The 17,479-nt window shown below is 32.9% G+C and overlaps 1 long non-coding RNA gene across 2 annotated transcripts; it reads left to right on the top strand.

The window, feature by feature from the left end:
* Positions 1-1,494: 1,494 nt before the first annotated feature.
* LOC145123863 (uncharacterized) lies at positions 1,495-6,239 on the top strand. Of its 2 annotated transcripts, XR_013715371.1 has the most exons (5): positions 1,495-1,717; positions 3,041-4,258; positions 4,386-5,062; positions 5,140-5,945; positions 6,055-6,239. It is a non-coding gene; the product is annotated as an uncharacterized LOC145123863 (long non-coding RNA). The 2 variants fall into 2 exon arrangements; XR_013715370.1 differs by having other exon boundaries at positions 4,386-5,945.
* Positions 6,240-17,479: the final 11,240 nt, after the last annotated feature.

Here is a 17,479-nt window from a genome sequence, read left to right on the forward strand (position 1 = left end):
ATGAAAAAAATTCTCCATTTTTACAGATTTTTGTTCTTTGTTACTTAAACGAACTTAACAACCACATGCATCTACGTCATTGTTCAAAAATTCCAAAAGAATGTTCTGTAATCAAACGATTACCTTAAAAAAAACTTTAAAAAAATTTACCTCTAGGCGGAGTAACGAAATCATCATCGTCTTCATCTAGATTCAAAACCGTTGCTTTTGTGTTCTTAAATTTCGATTTGAAAGAACTCGTCCTTGTATTCCTCATTCTACTGCAATTTCTTTTTTTTTCGAACGATCACAGTGCACTTTCTTTGAACGATCTTCAATAATATAACACTTTATACTAAGAAAACAACAGAATCTGCCGCTATTTTTGGTTGATTATAGACGATTTTCATTGATTTCGTGTTCCAAAACAGAGGGTAGTGGAATCCGGACTTATGAGAAGTTGTAGGGATTATGCGGGAAGTTATGAAAATGGAGCAGTTTCCTATTTTAATGGAGAGGGCAAATGTACACATATACCCTTCCTGATCCTTTTTCATTAAATGTGAAGACTTTTTCATTTATTGGATATCTATTTTATGATAATCTTTTTCATTTAAAAATTCCATATTTCATTGGCCCACAATTAATAATACAATAACACAATAAATAGTGTTAACAAAATAACCTAAGCTATATATATATATATATATATATATATATATATATATATATATATATATATATATATATGGAGATTCATGGAATTAAACATATGCCACACATAATAATAAACAGGAACAGAGGGAGGGAGTAAATGATTGTAACTACTTTTCTATTATCAATAATAAAATTATAGTTAAAAAGTAATTCTATACATGCATTTCCTAATAAGGCGGGTCCCGTTCCGGTGATAACTTTTTTTCGGTAAGTACTCGTAAAGACACCTTAAAGAAATTGAAAAAAAATACAAATCATTAAATCAAGCGTAGTACTATATTGGAGAGAAAAATAATTGGAAAAAAAATTGGATCATTAAAATTAAATCATGAATCATAAAAAATGAATCATGGATCATAAAAATGATCCATGATTCAATTTTAATGATCCAAAATTTTTTTTCTAATTTTTTTTCTCCAAAAACTGAATCATTACTACAAGAAAAAGACTTATTAGTGACCAGTTTTTTAGTGACCACTTAAATCCTGGTCACTAACAATGCCATTTAGTAACAATATATTAAGTGGTCACTGAATTTTGGTAATGCTCTAAATTTAGAGACCAAATACCATGTGTCGTCACTGGTCATTATGAAATTTATGGTCACAGAATTGTGGTCATTAACCACGATTAATTAAATTTAAAGAAATGCTAATTACATTTCAAAAACGTAAGAGAATGCCTTTAATTTGGGATAAATTGCATTAATAAACATTTTATCTCCAAAATACATATGTAATTTGACAATAATGCCCTTAAATTAATCACATTTGAAGTCTCGTCTCCATTACATCTCCATTACCCACAGACCTCGCCTCCTTCTTCCATCGACGCTTCGTCCTCGCCTTTCGTCTTTCAACGGCGCTTCTTCCTCGCCTTCCGTCTTCCACCGGCGGTGCTTTTGGTCGGCGCTGTTTCCTGGAACTGCTACCGCATCGACAACCACCACTTTCTCCCTTGTTCACTTCAGTATCGTGCTCCAAGTGTAAAGCCCTAATTGCTCAATTGAAGCTTCGATTAGGTAATAAAACATCTTCTGATTGGATTGATCAGTCACTTGAATTTATCAACAAATGTGTCTAGCCACTAATTATCTATTATCATATAATGTTTTCCTAATGCTCTGTTAGAGTTATAATCGGTATTTTTAAGATCTGTTAGAATATGATATGTACATCACATACGCAGCTGTCTTAACTGCTATAACATGATATGCAATCTTGATTTGTAAAGATGTAATAATGCGATTTAATTTACCCCTATTGATATTGTTTTGATTCATCTTGTTCCTGTGAATGTTGAATGTAATCATTATTGCTGCAAATATATGTCACACCCCCGAACCAGACGGCGGAAACGTCCAGGGCTTGTGCGTGACTTCATCTTGAAATATCATTACGGTGAATATAAATGAAACATAACATCATCATTATCATGCATAATATAATACAACTGCCATTGTTTACATCAAGTACAAATTTTTAAATAACATGACCAAAACATTCAATGTATGATGTTTGACAGTACATAACACAAAATCCCCTATTCTTGTTGATTCTTCTGCCTAACGAGTCCCTGAGAATACAAGTTATTTTGAAAACGTCAACATATATTATGTTGGTGAGTTCATAAGCATGTTTGATTGAAAAGTTTTGTATAGTTCGTAAAGCACCAGAAAATCCGATATTTTCAGTAAAGTGGTTTGAAAATGATATGTCAAATCAAGTATTAATGCATGTGTGTTTATTGTTTTTTAAATGTATAAATAGACAAAAATGTAATCCAGATAGAAACCCTGTATTTTCTGTTGTAAGTGGAATGTGATGTATAAATGTATTTATCCCAGAAAATCCGATATTTTCTACATATAAAAGTATCGAAATCATAAAATTTCCAAGACCGTGTATCGTTGTATGTATGTTTTTGGTATCGTCTAGATTTGTATAAATATACCATAATCCTTGATGAAGTCCGTCTCTAAGTGAACCGTTATAACCATGCATGGTAATGACTAGGTCGTCCGTCTTGTTATTTTTCCAACACTCATTTTTGCTATTTTAAGTGTATAAATCCCAGATCTACAAGTTTGCATGTATTATATGTGATAACACATACTTTTCTCAAGGTTTTCATGTAGATCTAAGTGATAAACTTCATATTCTTAACATATTTCTAGATTTATGAAGAAAATAACACATAATCACAAAATCAACTAAGAAATCACACAAGACATGCATATAACACATAGATCTACACATTTTACTTGTATTCTCCCCTAAAAATCATATGAAAACCAAAAACAAGGGGGTATGAACTCACCTTTTCTTGTTGTTCTCGGTTTTAGGTGAAGAAGTGAAGAGATCTTGGTCCTAGCAAGCTTCTTGAAGAACTTTAGAACTTAGATGGCTCTAAGATGCATGATTCACAAAATGGTATGAGTTAAGAAGATATTTTTGAAGAAATCAAGAAGCTAATCCATGGATCTAAGCAAGACTTACCCAAGATTGATGGTCTTTAGTGAAGATCTTCTTGAAACACCTAGAGATCTTGAAAATTTAGATGGAAGGAAGGAGGATGTTCTTGAGTGTTTTGAGAGAGTTTTCTTGAAATATTTTTGAGAGAATGAGGGTGGTGTGAGGTGTTTTGGCGGAGAATAAGAAGAAGAGAGGAGAGAGGGAGTGAGGTGATGTGCATGGAGATCCTCCATGCAATAAAGAGGTGGCAAGCTCTCATAATTCCTCTAATTTCCCTTTATTTTTCTTTTCTTTTCTTCATTGGGACGAGAATTGGGCTTAAGATGAATAAAATTGAATTGGTTTGGCTCACTCTTGGCTTTGCTCGATTTTGTGAAGCCCAATAAATATGTTTCGGCCCATTGGGCCCTTAAGTGCATTTACGGCCCAATTTGACATAAAAGAATGGATTTATAGCCTATTAGGGTTAATTGGATTAGTTATGGCCCAATAAGGCCCATTAGGGTTAGAATGAATCATTCTAGGCCCAAATGGTCCAAAATGTTATAGATTTGTGAATTGGGTCCAATAAGAGAGTCCTAGTCCATAAAGAGCTGGAACCGGGATTTCTAAGGTTTCCAACCCTTAGTTAAACATATGAGATGTATTTGAACGAGAATAGAGTATAGTATTCATTTAGAGTAGAGTATAGTATTCACTTAGAGTACAGGCTTTTACAATGGATGATGTTTACATGGGAATAAAATTTTCTAGCAAAATGTCAGTTGTGACAATATCTTTCATGTTTTCAACCTCAGAAAAGGATGATGACACTGGTTTATAAATCTTATCTTACTCTTTGTAAAAGATCATATGCTTTGACTTGCTAGCCTCCCCCCACACCAAGAGCTTGGGATGCCTTCTCTTTCACCCATAATGACAGAGGTCGGTGTTATTTTAAATTCAAGGGTATCTCAATACAGTTCTTTATATTGCTATGTTTACTGAGATTTTCCCTTGAGTCCTTCAACCATGGTAACATAACAAGATGGTTAAAGAAAAAAGGAAATCAAGTTGCACTCAGTGAAGTACCCTGTGAATTTGAAACAGTATGTCTCCTTCTATCTTTACTCTTTAAGTTTAACTTTGTTGACTCAATATTTGTTACAGATAGAACCACTGTACAAACGTATCATGTTATATTTTGTGAAACCTGATGTATTCTTTTTCTTACAGGTGATTCTGAACCTACAAAGATGTTTGACAGAACAACTAATCTATCAAACAATCAGATAATCAACTACAGATATGATCCATTTGGGAAATGGTTGGTGTTAATTGGAAATTCCCCTGGCTCACCAGAGGTTTCTATTTGACTATTTGATAGTATAGCATATTAGCATATGGTAAATTCCTGAGTTTTAATAATACCATCCTACCATTCTGATTTGAGTAGAGGCCTCATCTAGTAAAAGGAAACATGCAACCTTTTCAGTTGATCAGCAGCTAAGTCAAGCTCTTAAAGCACATGCAACATATTTGCTCTTTCAAAATACAAAATATAACTTAAAATGGGTTCTTTTTGTAGCCTTCATCTTAAGTACATTGGTAACAATCACATATTTATATGCCTTCAACAGGTTACTGGCAATTAGAATCCTTTGATTCTTGTTTCTTTTACAACAAAAAGTTCTAATGTAAAAGCTAATGCTTCATGTCATTGAGCTTCGTTCCCACGTCCCAACCAAGTTTATTCTCTTAACACATTCTTTTCATTTTCATTCATTTGGTGTTTCTTATTTATAAAAGCTAATGTTTCTTGTTTCTATACATGAAGGAAAACCCTCATTCACTTAGAACCAAGCAAACTTTTTCTTCCCTCCTGACTTTCAAGATGATTTTCCAATTGCCATGTAGGTAATCTGTTACTCATTTTGTGTTTTTTGCATACTTGCATTGTCAACTAACATATTAATTTCTGACTTTGCAGATATCCCACAAATATAGTTTATACTTTATACCTTTGCATCACCAATGAATAATTTAGGCCTTGTTATTTATTGTTAAAACTCACTAAAGAACTAGGGACTAAGAAATTCCTGGTTGACTTTTAACTGTCACCCTCATATAAGCTATATGATCAGGAGACTACATTTTAAGATGAAGGGTAAGATACCCCTCACCCTCATATAAAACTATTATTATTCTCGGGTTTAAATTGAAGGGTATGGTGGTAAACCCGAACAGGTAATTATCATTTATCAATCAATTTTTGTAATTGTATTAAATGTTTCACACAATAAGCTATATGGCAGAGCGCCCAAAGTTCTTTTGGAATTATGTTTCAGGTAATACTTTAAGTCTTTAAGCAACAACTCTAGAGAATTACTGTTTTACCCTCTTGTGCAGGCCAAGTGCTTAGAAACCGGAGAATCGTTTATATTGTTGGTTAGCACTAACACCTCGTAATGTTTCATCTACATCTCTTGTGAACTTTTGTTTCTTACTTTAATTTAGGATCTTCTGAACACACCTCTGGTTCTGGTATCCATATTCCTTTTGCTGGTTCAGCTTATACAAGTAAGACCGTAAAATACTCGTTTTCCTGAAATTTGTTGATATATAAATTTTTGAAATTGTAATATAATCATTTCAATATGGCCTCAAAATGTGTCTTATTTTCAAGATAATGGATTTTGGTGAAGGTGGTTTTGTTTGTTGTTCTCGTTGCAAACATTATTTCCATTCAAGATATTTGTTAATCGCGGAAGATGTTTTTCATCTGTAACTTTTGTGGTGAGTTTATATCTCTTGATTTATGTACATAATGATATGCACAAATGTATAAATGTATCTTATAATAGTGCAAATATGCATTACATGTTGCTCTTTACATGTTTCACAGATGGAAATCCTTATCGATGTAATCTCAGTCCAGATGGCAGGCAAAGAGATGCTAATGAAATGCCTGAGCTTTGTAGAGGAACAGTTAAATTTGTTGACATAAGGAATAACTTAAGTTAAAAATAAACAAAAATTATATTCTTGTATTATTATTTGTAGATTCAATGGCAGTTGTATTCTTCTTCTTAATTGACAAATCAATTTGTAAATGGGTTAAATACAAGAAATAGCAACCAAAATCAACGTAAATGGGTTAAATACAAGAAATAGCAACCAAAATCAGTGACGACTTTTATTTTGTCACTAATTGGATAACTCAGTGACGACTTTTATGGTCACTATTTGGATCAAATAGTGACGACTTTTTATTGTAACTATTTGAATAAATCAGTGATGACTTTTTATAGTCACTAATTGGGTGAAACAGTGACGACTTTCATTGTTTAGTGACAACTTTTAGTGACGAAACGGGTTGTCACAGATTTAGTGACGAGTTCACTAAACCAGTTTAGTGACGGACCTATAGTGACGAAAAGTGACGACCATAAATTTGGTCACTAAATCATTTAGTGACGACTTCTTCTATTGTTAATGACCATTTTGTTTTTGTCACTAATTGGCACTTTTTTTGTAGTGCATGGATCATAAAAATGATCCATGATTCATTTTTAATGATTCAATTTTTTTTCTCTCCAATATAGTACTATGCTCGATTTTATTATTTGTCTTTTTTTAATTTTTTTTCAATATTTTTATGTCCTCACGAGTCCTCATCGAAAAAAAAAGTACATTGATACGGACCCATCCCATACTAGGCCCGCATCATGCCATAAGCCCAAGTGTAGAACTCACTCCCAAAAGCCAACTTGTAGGAAGAGGGGACACCTAGACTTATAAGCCACCAACTTATAGTACTTTCGGCCGATGTGGGATCATAATAATACCCCACGCTTTGAAGAGCCAACGTCCTCGTTGGTCACGGTTAGCACCCCTTTTGGTCCTAGCCACCACTCCGAGTAATTGTTGGTCACGACTACGTTCACTATAAGAAAATTTCAATTTAGCTACGGAAAAATTTCATAGCAAAAAGCTGAAATTTCGTAGCTAAAGTTGAATAACTACGGAATTTGCTACGCAATTTATCAATTTGAATCTGTAGTTTTATTTCTTGTAGCAAAACGTTTAGCTACGAAATTATAATTCCGTAGCAATTTTGCTATGATAATTTCAACGACATTTATTTCGTTGCAATTTAAGTTCCATAGCAAATTCTGTAGCTATTTTTCCGTGGCAATTTTTGTAGCTTTTTGTTTCGTAGCAAATTTTGTAGCCACCTGTTCCGTAGCAAATTCCGTAGTCGTTTGTTCTGTAGCAAATTCCGTAGCCATGTGTTCCGTAGCAAATTCCGTAGGTTTCTGTTCCGTAGCAAATTTCGTAGCCGTCTGTTCCGTAGCAAATTCCGTAGGTTTCTGTTATGTAGCAAATTCCGTAGCCGTCTGTTCCGTAGCAAATTATGTAGGTTTCTGTTCCGTAGCAAACTCCATAGCCGTCTGTTCCGTAGCAAATTCCATAGTTTTTTGTTCATCAACAATTTGTCCCGTAGCAATAGATTCCAAAGCAAATTCAGTATGATAAAAATATTCAACAAAATCCATATTTTCATTTATAATATTCATAAAAATATATAAAAATGTAGTAAATATAAATTTAATAGTTACATCAATTTTATAGATATATTACAATCAACAATTTAGATTCGAACCGCCATGTACACACAAATAGCCACATATGCTCAACCAAAATGGCAAAACCTGCAAAATCAAATTTACAATCAACTAGATTAAAATCCAACTATTTTATTTGACATAATATTAAGAAACAAAATGAACCACCTTTTGAGAACCATCAAATCCAACATTAGTGTGGTTGTTTTTTTCTCTTTCCAAGTTGTCACATGATGCCAAAAGGATATGAAACTGTCACATGATGTCAAAAGGATTTGAAATAAAGTTGAAAAACAAATGATAATAAATTGATCATAGATACCTGAATAGTGATTATTGACTTATTTATATAACACTTGATTTTCTATTTAAAAAGAAAAAAAAACTGATCCTACATAATGATCTTATTATCGATATTGCTCTATGTTAGGTATCCCTGCTTTTGATCCCAAAAGTGTGTATTCTCTAAAGTATCGCTAATAAATAGCAACCTAATTTCATTTATTTCTTTGTTATAGCATCCTACTTTTATTTCATCCTATTACAACATTGTAAAAATCTACCCAACTGTACACACATTAATTTTCATTGATACAATTTGGTAGCTTTTTCAAAGTATAGTGTTCTAATAAGAAAAACTTGAAAGTGCAATGCTATATCAAGCAAATAAATGGAACTGCATTGACACCAAAATCTTGTGTAAGATAGAATTTTAATCTGTTGGTTCACAAATATTATAGAAATATCTTATTGAAAATTTAAGCATACTACTTTTTACTTTACAATACCAATGTACTTTTGTTTGCTTATCTATTTTAGCATCCTACTTTTTACTTAGAAAATTTACCTAATTGTAGCAATGTGATCTAAATGCAAATACTTTAATGAAAGTAATTGCTATTTTTTTTTATTTAGGCTTAGCCCATTAAAAATTTAAAAAATAACAACTTATTTTTAGGATAAAATGGAACTATTTTCTAAAGCACAAAGCTTAAACATGGTGGTTTTGTTATCACCTGGAGTGGAGTGGAGTGGAGTGAAACCTGAAACAATAAAAAAATAAATATGATCTCAACAAGTTGATCAAAAAGGTCAACTTGCAAATAAATAAACTTGCAAATAAATACGAAAAAAGATATATGCAAATGCAACTAGAAATATCAAATTGAAATAACAGCTAGTAATCATCTAACCTACAATAATCTTTACTTGATCTGTTTTGATATCCATACAAAATGTGTTTGTTGGACTAAATTATGTTTCTTTTTAATCTTTACTTGTGTTATTTGTTCTTCACGACATAAGAAAATATGTAATAAATTTTTCAATGTAGAGTTCCTTAAATAAATGGAATCATGGATTAAAAAAAACTATAATACCTAATCAGAAAATGACCATGATGAGCATAACTCTTTATCTGTATTATTTTGTAGGTTTGGAAATAAAAGCTGAACCAAAGTGCTAAAGAAAATCAAGGCTAAAAATAACACAAATAAAATTTAAAATATAATTATTTGTTAAAAGTATTATATCGTAAGCATTCTAACCTTAATCAAGTTAGTTGTGTTACCAAGGTTAAGAGTGGAAATCCATGTGAAGGTCATTCTACTTTTCCTATTATAAAATGCAGTCAACAATGATAGAACAATTTTCAAATAACAATAAAATTAGTTTAACTTAGCACTAATATTGAACCCAAAAAATAAATGAAAAGGACCTAAATCGACACTAGAGCAGGTAGTTCTTTTAATTTCAACCCTGCATTTCTCTTCCTAAGAAAAGAAATAAGATATGATTATTTACCTTAAGGCTAATGATTATCCATACTTATTGACCCAAGAACTGAAGGCAAACGAATTCCATGGATTACAAGATATAATAAGATTTTTCAAATCCTTAAAACACATTTCAACTCTCAAATCCAAAACTTCATTCGTGGGCCAAATCAAACGATATATAAAAGTACAAATATTGCTTCTAAAAAAGTTCTACCCACAAGTACAAAGATACCTTTTTCTTTCTTCATTCGTGTTGTTGTTGCTTCAAACAACAGGAACCTTCTCCCCATCTTCAATGAAGTAAACTGCACTTTCAGGAGCCTGCAATATATTCAAACATTTACAACATCCTAAATTACTATCTCTAATTATGGATCTATAACAGAAGTAAGAAGCTTATTCTAAATAAAGAAGACCATATCAACTTTTGCATAGTAAGTTGAACCCAAAAAAATTGAATCTGGAAAAAAGAGACTACTAAAAAAGAAACAGGATGAAGATTCATTTTATTAACAGGAACACATACTTTGGGTTCCTAATATTGTTGTTGCCATCTTTTGTTGCTTGAAAATAGAGATTCTGAGAATTTATGGACTCCATTTGTCTTAGAACAGGGACATATGAGGAGTTCAACAAAGTATCTCCTTCAACTGTTTTCACCTCCACAAAAACACCCTTTCTACTGGCTTCTTTTAAAAGCAAACCTTCATTGCAGTAAGATTCATTTTATCAGTGACAATATGCAAAACATGAGACAAATTTATGTTATTTGATTGCCTTATTGTAAATAAAGATGAAAAAACAGAATTAACACCAGTATTCCTACAAGAAACTGCATGAGTATCTTACCTTCAAAGCCTTAGCCTCAACAACATTCGTTTTGTCCTATGAAAGTCAAAATGCAACAAAGGAAAATGAATTACTATAGATAATCCAAAGAATAACCGGTAACATTAATGACTTCAATGTTCCATGGTTACATCAGATCTTGGGAAAATAAGCCAATCAACTCTGTGATACATAAATTCCAATTTTAGTTTACACATACATATGAATAATATATTGTATGCAAAATAATCAATATTCTTCAATGTTGCATTTTATCGAGCATGTGGTATGCACAACGAATTAGTAAGCTAAAACGCACCACTCACATCCAATTGGAGGGAAGAAATATAATAGAAGAAAAGTAGTGGATAATTTAGTCAAAATTGACTGGCCTTTTTACAATTTCCATGTTACGACTCGTTATACATCAATTTTCAATAATCTCTATCGACTAATGTTTATCAATCTTTCTTGACACCGATCAACACCAGTTACAGTGTCGATCCTATGTGGTCTCCCTCTACTTGAAATTTTCATAAACACAACAGCAAAAAATCATTCAGAGCTGATTGGAACATAAGAAAGCAAAAATACCTCTTGAAATTGGAATGCTATAAAAATGGAGGATGAAAAATACCGTTGTGAGCAAAAACGACTGGTGTGATGGGGACGTTGAGCAACGACGACAGGTTAAGAGAGAGAGAGATGTGATCGGCGACAGGTAAAGGTTTGATCGGGATATCTCTGATTTGGGGAGGAAGTATATTTGGGCCATGTGATTTTACCAATTCGCCCTTAATAAGAATACATGATTTTTGATATTTCTCATTTGCATCGTATTAACCCAACACATGATACCTTCCAATTGAATCATGTACGTTTTTATCCAAATTAGCCTAAATACGTTTTTACCCAAATTAGCCAAAATAAAAATAGTAACATATTTATAAACTTATTACCGATAATATGTTTTACCCTAGCAAGAATGCCCATCCTTTCCAACTTGTTTTATTGTTAAATTAAATATTATAATAAAAAAATTGTATTTATATTTACATTTTATTAACAAATAAAACAAATCAACATTTTTTACTATTATTCACTTGTTCAAGTTGAAAGCTTAGGTGAAAGTGGGATGGGCGATAGGGTTATGGTAAATGTGGGGTGTTTTTTCTATTTTTTAAAATTAAGAAAAAAAAAGAATTACAAATATTAAAAAAAAAACATTAAGGGCAAAACAGCTATGAAGTTTCGGTACGTAGCAAAGTGGATACATAATTTAGTTCTATAGAAATTTTTGTAACAAAAGAGCTATGGATTTTTCCACTGTAGCAAAATAGCTATGTAAATCAGTTTTGTAGCAAATTTATGTAGCATAATAGTTATGAAATTTCATTTTGTAGCAAAATAGCTACGGAATTTGTTTCTGTAACTAAATTTCGTAACAAAATAGTTATGGAATATCATTTTGTAGCAAAATAGCTACTGAATTTAGTTTCATAGTAATTTCCGTAGCATAATAGCTATGAAATTTGACTTCGTAGTAAAATAGCTACGGAATTCATTTCCGTAACTAAATTCCGTAGCAAAATAGCTATGGAATATCATTTTGTAGGAAAATAGCTACGGAATTTAGTTTCGTAGTAATTTTCGTAGCAAAATAGATATGTATTTTAACTTCGTAGCAAATTCGGTAGCAGACTAACTACAAATTAAAATTCCGTAATTAATTCTAAGTTTGCAACGGAATTTTATTTTGTAGAAATTTTTGTAACAAAAAATCTACGGAAAATCGTTCCGTAGCATATTCTGTAGTACTTTTCCGTAGCTAAATTGAAATTTTCTTGTAGTGGTTGGTCACGGTTGGCACCACTCTTTTCAGGTCCAAGCCACCACTCCGTAGGCCACCACTCCAAGTGTTGGCACCCCAAAAGATGGCCAAGTGTAGAATTCACTCCCAAAAGCCAACTTGTAGGAGGAGGGGACACCTAGACTTATAAGCCACCAATTTATAGTACTTTCGGCCGATGTGGGATCATAACATTCCCACATGATCCTGTTTCATAAAAAGGCTGGCTTATTCCTTTTACCGACAATAAATGGTTAAGCAATTTCATATCTAGATGAGTCTAAAATAGATTTTTAGACTAAAATATGAATATGACTTGGAATACATATAGTGAAATAGACGTTTTGGGAATATATTATCATCCAGTTAAAACCACCAATCCAACATGTGCCGATAAAATACCCATGAAGAATAAATAGGGGTAACACCGGAAATTATGTCCAAAATAAAGAAACGCCTATAATTATTGAAACTAGACTGTCAAGGACCACTTTCACTTTTCCTAGTAACAATATGAAAAACAGATTCCAATGAACATATCACAAATTACTGATAAAATATTTGATTTACCTCTTTAATTTACTGATAACAATTTTTTTATTTGTAGAGACAACGGAAACCAAAAGGCAGGTAAAACAATTTTTTTTTGTTACCGTTACTTGAATAAAATATCCAATCGATGCCAATCCGCGTGAAGAATGATGATTCATCAGCGCCAACTTATAAGTTTTGCTTATATCTCTCAATGCATCCTTGTCTTCTGTTATTTATGCCCCGATATGCCCTCGTCTTTCTGGGTCAGTCCTGTCAACGGTGGAGATTTGATGTTTACGGTAGAATGTAGCGGTGGTTATGGTTGAAGAACAAGCAAATCAGAGAAGAAGAAAAGGCATAAGGAAACGAGGGGTATAGCTGTGACGCAAGGGTAGATAACACAGTCAATAACCCTAACACCCCGTTCCCGAGTTCAACTTAACGAGAGAAAAGAAAGGAAATGGATGAAAATGAGAAGAAAATAAAAGAAATTAGTGTTCCCAAGTTTCATTAAAGGAAGGAAGTGAAAGGAAGTTGAGGGAAATGGAAGAATCATTTTCTCTCCTAACTTTCCTTCCGATTTGGGAGGATTTGGAAAGAACCATGTCTGTTACATGTCGCCGCTAAAGGCGTTGTCGCTAATGGTGGCATAGTGTCGATCCGCGTCAAATGAACATTGTCCGTTCGATTTGCTTCTAATCTAACGGTGGGAAATGAGTAAAAAATGCGCTGACTTTTTCGCTCAGGGTTGTCGCCACTAATACCCATTTGTCGCCGCTAATACCCTAGCGTCGCCGATAATACGCGTCGTCGCTAAAGGCTATCGCAAATTACCCCCCGACTTCAGTTGTTTCCTGTGTCTACCTCCTTTGCAAACGCCTGAAATGATCCCCCCCCCCCCCCCCCCCCCGACTTCCTTCCTTCTGACCGACGAAGTTCGATTGCTGCCACAGCCTCGTCTCCGACAACATTTACCGTTGACCACCGCTGGACCTCCATTACCGGTGACGACCACAACGTCTCCGGCAACAGAAGCAGCGACAATTCGTGAAATTTGACTATTTAAGGTCGAAATCCTCCCTTATTTTCTATTCCTCTTCTGTTTTGGTGTTTGTTTTACTGATTTTAAGCTTTAATTTAAGGATTATCGTTAGAAAAATCTAGTTTCTGCCGGAATTGTGGAACTCTTGCCGGAAAATTTCGAAATTACACCACCATAGGTTCCTTTTCATCTTTTTATCTTTAATTTTGTGTGTGGAATGTATATGCATGTGTATGATGCATGTATGTGTTTTTTCATGTGTATTTTTTTGTATGTATGTGTTATTTGTATTGTATTATTTGTGTGTGCATGTGTATGACTTTTGAAATTATATATGTAATTTGTATGTATGGAAAAAATGAAAAAAAATTAGGTTGCTATAATGGAAAAAAAAACTATGATGCAATAATGAATATGTAAGATGTGTAGGAAGCACGTTTATGTGTATTTGTATGTATAATGTGTGTATTTATGTATGTAATATGTGGAAAAAATAAAAAAATATATATAATGCTATAATGAATATGTAATATGTGTAGGATGTATGTTTAAGTGTATTTGTGTATATTGTAATGTGTACGATGTATGATGCAATAATGAATATGCAATATGTGTAGGAAGCATATTTAAATGTATTTATGTAGAAAGTACAATGCTATATTGGAAAAAAATGAAAAAATAAAAAGTTTGTGTATTTGTATGCAATTTGGAAAATACAATCTTATAATTGAAAAAAAAAATTAAAAAGTTTGTACATGTATTTGTATGCAACTTGAAAAGTGCAATGTTATAACTGAAAAAAAAAATAAAAAAAAAAAAAGTTTGTGTATTTTCCCTGTACCCGAACTCCAATCACCACACCCAACCTCGACCCCGACCCACCAAATACCCGACAGATTCGGGTGAAAAAATATATGTCGGGCACGACAAACCCGATGGATACCCGATTAGTTCAAATTTTCATACCTAAAATAAGAAAAGTTATTTTAGTTCTAATTTTTAATTTAAAATCTAACAATTTTTGCTAAATTAACAAAAAGTTAAAAACAAAGTAACCAAAGATCGACTTGGTCACATGCTTTAGTATCAAGTAAACACCTTTCCTTTATATATAACAAACATGCTGGACAATTTTTGTTTTACCGGCAATGTGGGATGTTTGGTGCTTCCTTGTAAACTATAAATATAAGCATCCTATTTCACATTGTTTGTAATAGAAACTTTATTTGAAGTGTAACTTTTATTCATACTGTTTGTCTAACTTTTATTCATGTTGTTTGTCTAACTTTTATTCATATTGTGTTTCTATATTGTACATCTTGTAATTTTACAGGCTACAAATGAGGTTTAGTTGGGTGATATTCTTTACCATGATGGCCGATGTTATGGGCCTTGGACACGGAGGTGATGAAGTCGGGGATTCACCACCTCTGGTAGGCTTTGGTCGCGGTCAGCACGAACAGGATGGTAAGTCTTATTATGATATATTTATTAGCTATTTTTATTAATTTATTATAAATTAGTGTGACAAATATTTTTAATTATATTTTTTCAATTGAGCTTCTAAAGAAAAGAAGGGGTTTATCTAAAAACATCAAGCTAGGAAAGTTGATAAGGGCAAACAAAGGAAAGCCCATGGATTTGGATTTCGACAGGGAGATCACATATTTCCCTGTCGGGAAGCGTGCGAATTGGTTTTCACGTGAGATTGAGAGATATATGTGGATGAACATCCCTTTCAGCGTATCTGGTTGGGACAATGTTTCCCCTGCTTTAAGGAATGCAACGGTCGTGCATCTAAAGATAACTTGGATAGTATTTTAAGTATAGTTGTGATTGGTATTTAATTAACTAACTTTTAGGTATTTGTAGAATAAGTTTGATTTGGATAGGTTAACTTGGATCCCAAGCGTGCTCAATTGTTGCGGAGCATTGATGCGAGTCTTGCGAAAATTACAGAGGTTGTAAAAATAAAGCCCATACTTATTTTAAGGATATCGGGGGGGGGGGGGGGGGGGGAGGGGGGGCTGCAGATATCCCAATGGCATTAAACACCCCCCCCCCCCCATGGTATGTCACATGAAAATTGGGCGAAGGTAGTCAAACATTTTCAAACGCCCGAATTTTTAAAGTGTTCGACGTCATACAAAGAAGTCCGTGCAAAACAGCAAGTTCTAAACAGAAGGGGGTCGACCTCGTATAGCAATGCCCATTTCAAATAAGTAAGTAATGATATATTTTTAACTGTTTATTTAAGTATAATTAATTTAATTTTTAATGTTAAATAGGACATCACTCGAATCGAAGCATTTCGTAAGGCTAATATCAATCGCCAAGGGGTACTTAGTAGTCCTGCAGTCGAGCAACAATGCGTAAGTGGTTAATTTGTATTTTCATATAGGTGTTTATATCGTCAAGGGGTATTTAGTAATCTAATTTTATGGTGTTTATCATTTTTTGAACATACAATTGGCTTTACTCCAAGAGATCAATCAACAAACTCAATCTTCTTATGAAGCAAGCGGTCTAACACCAAGTGATATAAAAAACTGTGTTGAAAGAATATTGGGTGTTCGACGCGGACATATCAGAGGCATTGGGCGTAAACCTCCTACGGTTGTGTCTATGTACGATCAAGAACAACCGATGACACAACAACCACCAAAATCACAAATAATTGTTAGTTTAAGTTGAAAAGTATAACGCTATAATGATATGTTGGTAATTGTTTGTTTAGTATATAGTACAATGCTATAATGGAAAGTAGAATGTTATAATGATATGTTGGTTATGGTTTCATATGTTGATATTTTGTATTTTGGTAATTTTTGGAAAGTACAATGCTATAATGGAAAAATGAAAAAAAAGTACAATGTTATAATGAATATGCAATATTATTTATCATGTAGTTTGACTATAGTTTGATATGTTGGTATTTTGTAGTTTGGTAATTTTTTGGAAAGTACAATGCTATAATGGAAAAATAAAAAAAAAAGTACAATGCTATAATGTATATGCAATATTATGTATCATGTAGTTTGGTTATAGTTTGATATGTTGGTATTTTGTAGCTTGGTAACTTTTTGGAAAGAACAATGCTATAATGTATACATTGTGGATGATGTATGTTTAAGTGTATTTGGAAAGTAGAATGCTATAATGATATGTTGGTATTTTTGATTTTGGTAATTTTTGGAAAGTACAATGCTATTATGATATGTTGGTAATATATTTCGCTTTCTTAGTTGGAAATGCTGCAAACAGTACTAAAGGACCCGACCTGTTCTGCGGCACTAGAAGACTGGTTTCGCTCATTGCCGCCACGAAATGATAATGAAGGAAACAATGGGAGTGATGAGGACGAGTAGCTACATTGTTAGGATTTTATGAAATATTTTGTTTGAGTTAATATTTTGGATATATTGCACTTCATTTGGATGAATATTTGGTTTGCATGAATATTTGGACCGTTTGTGTATAGACTAATATTTTGGATTAATATTTCTGCAAAATTAAGTTTTGTAGCAGTCTGTATGCATGTTATAGCAGTTTTATAATTTTAATGTTACATAAAAAAAGGGAAATGTTTTAGCGGCGACACCTATGTATTAGTGGCGACAACTCTTTTATGGCGACAGATAGTATTTGCGGCGACAAATTGAAAAATTGCG

Source organism: Lactuca virosa, chromosome 7, assembly GCF_052849685.1.
Source record: "Lactuca virosa cultivar CGN04683 chromosome 7, Lactuca_virosa_CGN04683_v6, whole genome shotgun sequence".
Taxonomy (NCBI): Eukaryota; Viridiplantae; Streptophyta; class Magnoliopsida; order Asterales; family Asteraceae; genus Lactuca; species Lactuca virosa.